The 3,785-nt window shown below is 39.9% G+C and overlaps 1 pseudogene; it reads right to left on the bottom strand.

The window, feature by feature from the left end:
* Positions 1-2,701: 2,701 nt before the first annotated feature.
* Positions 2,702-3,493, bottom strand: LOC121477341 (annotated as a pseudogene).
* Positions 3,494-3,785: the final 292 nt, after the last annotated feature.

Raw genomic sequence — 3,785 nt, 5'->3', positions numbered from 1 at the left:
GAAGTGAGATCGAAGGAAGAATGGAAGGGGGGGAAGAAGGAAGGATAAAAGAAGAGAAAGAAAGGGAAGAGAAAAGGAAGGATGGAGAAAGAAGAAGAACAGAGAGGGTAGAGTGTATCTTTAGTAACCTGAAGGAATCAAAGTCTCTCTTTTTTTTTTTAAAGAGATTTTATTTATTTATTCATTAGAGACACAGAGAGAGAGAGAGAGAGAGAGAGAGAGAGAGAGGCAGAGACACAGGCTCCATGCAGGGAGCCTGATGTGGGACTCGATCTTGGGACTCCAGGATCACACCCTGGGCCGAAGGCAGGTGCTCAACCACTGAGCCACCCAGGGATCCCCAAAGTCTCTTAACAGTAAGCTTTTATATCTTTCTTATTGGCAAAATGAGACTTATTTTTAATTAAGAAATTTTAAGAAAATTAAGATTTTAAGAGTAGTGAATTGGTCTACTTAATTTAAAATGTTTTCACCATCCCTAGGCTAAAATATTGTCCCAAATTCAGTAATGGTCTTCATGACCATGGTTTTGATTGACAATAAAACCACAGTAAGGGATTCATACCATAAACTTACAATTAAGTGACTCTATGAGGCATATGAAATGAGCAGCATTTCAATCAGTGAATTCTATTGCCCACATCTAAGCATCAACAAAGTGCCTCTAAATCCAGGTTGCCTTTGGAACCACTCATTATGTCGATAGAAAACTTTATGTGCTTCTAACTACACAGTTCCAACAAGCAATAGCACCCCTCATAACTAGTATTGTTAATATTACTAATGGTAACTAAGGCTTTTGGTAGTCAACCCAGATTTGGAACAAGGAGCATGTTTTGATACACAGCTGCTACAGAGCTTGAGCTTAGGATTTCTATGGTGGTTAAATGCCTTCTTATATTCTCCTTCAGCCTCTGTCCCAGAAGCCTCCTCAAATAGATATATAAGAAAGCAGAAGTGTGATGCTTGCTTTGCAAATGCAGCTTCAAGCCAACTGGCTTTCTCACCTTCAATCTGATGGCGTCCCCTAAGATCATCCTATATCAAAATTTCAGAATCTTTACTGGAACAAAACCAATGTTTTGTTTACATTACAATGTACAAAATACCTAATTTTATTCAATTAGTACTCTTATTGTGGCTATGAGATTTTGTGTTACTTCTATTAATTAATTATAATAAGCTGAGATTTTGATACAAACATACAATTGAGAACAGCAGTCTCTATCCGGAAGGTAAATGCTATAGTCCATGGGAGTGATCATTTGTTTGTAAGCTACTGCTTACACTTCCCTCTTAACCCTGATGACACTTGTCTGATTATATTAATGGGCAAGAGAGTGTTGGACAAAGCCACTGTGGTCAAAATAACAGAAGAGAGCAGAGGGATAAACCACATGAGAATCATAGCCATTTGTCTGTATGCTCTTTAAGAACACACATTTCCACTGTGAAGGTCTGATAATGATACTTACTTTGTCATTTTAGGTTTAACCAAACAGGCAGTCAATTAGAAAAGCATGAACTATGCTTTAACTGACCTTCATTGTAAATTAGATTATACCACTTCTGTTGTATCCATCTGAAAAGATTAAATCAATGCTTTCTTTAAAAATGCACCTCCAGGAATTTTTAGTTGACATCTGAATCTATTCACAGCTGTTTAAGCACTTAGTCAACACATGTTTATTGACTGAATAATCTGTCTGGTGCTATGGAAGATGCAAAGATAAGACCGTCTGCCCATAGAGAGTTTAGAATCTAGAAGGGAAAACAAGATGCACATAGAGACCCATGATATGAAGCAGAACATACTAAAAGGAATACATAAGTGGAGTGCTATAAGAGCTGAGAAGAGGGTTTGACTGGAGCCTGTCAAAAGATGGGGATCAGAGAAGGCTGAAGGAACACATGGAATTATGGTAGCTATTTATCATTTATTTTAAATACTTTTTTTTATAATAAATTTATTTTTTATTGGTGTTCAATTTGCCAACCTACAGAATTACACCCAGTGCTCATCCCGTCAAGTGCCCCCCTCAGTGCCCGTCACCCATTCACATTCACCCCCACCCCCCGCCCTCCTCCCCTTCCACCACCCCTAGTTCGTTTCCCAGAGTTAGGAGTCTTTATGTTCTGTCTCCCTTTCTGATATTTCCTACCCATTTCTTCTCCCTTCCCTTATATTCCCTTTCACTAAACATTATATGTTCTCATTCATTTGGGGAATATAAAAAATATATTTTAAATACTCTTGAGGCAAAAAATAAATAAATAAATAATTGCATAGATACATACTCTTAAGGCATTTATTTATTAAAACGTTCTCTGCCAAGATTTCACATTAGCTTAAAATTCAAATCAGTCTTTGCATTTCTCTACTGAGGACCCCACCTGTGTATGACACCTTCTCCAGGAGTGAGTGCTACCGGCGTCCACACAGTGAGTCCCATGGTCAGCCTCTCTGTTCCCCAGGTGTCCCAACTAGATGTTAATACTGCTCTGCTATGGGGTAAAAGCTCCTAACTCAAACTCATTAGAAAAGGGGCGAAATTTCTGCAAAGTGCACTTTAAGAAGAGGTACTACTTGCTCATGAAAAGAAACCAGCGGGCCCTCTAAGAACAATAGAAGTGGGTATTTTACAGGTAAGCACATGATTTGGAGTGAAGAATTTGGATGTTGCTCTGCTGGTCCAGGCTGTTAATACTCTTCTTGTTCCTCCTGTGGGCCCCCTTAGTCAGATATCACAAAGCCTTCATCTGTGGCATAGAGAATGTCCACTATCCTCTGCAATACAGGGTTGTTTTCCCCTTCGTTTTCCTGGCAAATCAATTCAATGTTTCTTAGCTTTCCAAAGTAGAAATCTCTCTCTTTCTCCAAGTCTTCGACGGTAAGTTTCAATACATTGACCTGCTGCATCAATTCGGCTGCTTCATCATCCCCGTTGCTCACACCAGGATTCTTTCGCACCACACCCAGGCCAGCCTTAGGGGTTGCAGTAGTTCTGTGTGTTGCAATGGGCCTCTGTGGAGCTGCACTGCTAGAGCTGAGAGGTTTCTTCAGTTTGTTCAGAGCTGGAGCAACAAGGGAGGGAGCCACTGCAGTTTCTTGACCTTGTCTGGCAGCTACAGGATCATAGTCTTTTCCATCATAGTTTGCATCAAAAAACTTCTTGAACCACTGAACAAATTCAAAATTGTCCTGAAATTTTCCTTTTACTAATTTGTCCACAGGAATTATTTTGTCAACACCCATTCTCTTAAAACCTGCTTGTAGTATTTTAAAGTTCTGGATGCATTCTAGCCTGGAATTTCACTTTCTTCAAGGCAATGGAGCTAGGGAATAGGATGTCCATAAACTGACAATAGGCAGCCTCAGAGCGCAACTGTTCAATCTTTGTCAGATTCAGCTGCAGAGACTGATCCAGGCCAGCATGTCATGTTGACTCAGGTTATCACTGGTGATGGACGTTGAGTATACGTTCACTGCCATCTTCGGCTCTCGATGGGACCTCGTCCACTGCCTGTGCCCAGCTTCGGTTCTGTCTTCATCTCATTCAAACCACCCAACCTATGGTGGTTATTTAAAAGAGAGTTGGATTTTGATCCTGAGATAAACTTAATTCTTTCCCCTTTTGAAAAGGGAATCCCAGCTTTCATAATCTTACTATGAGGATAATTACACAAAGAAGTGTTCAAGAAGGTGAATCACATGAGCCAAATGGTCTGTGTTGTGTGCAGTTATTTCACCTACATACCTAACTTCATGCAGTCACGATAAGAAA

The sequence above is a fragment of the Vulpes lagopus genome, chromosome 17, assembly GCF_018345385.1.
Source record: "Vulpes lagopus strain Blue_001 chromosome 17, ASM1834538v1, whole genome shotgun sequence".
Taxonomy (NCBI): Eukaryota; Metazoa; Chordata; class Mammalia; order Carnivora; family Canidae; genus Vulpes; species Vulpes lagopus.
This window is presented reverse-complemented; position numbering and strand designations above follow the sequence as displayed.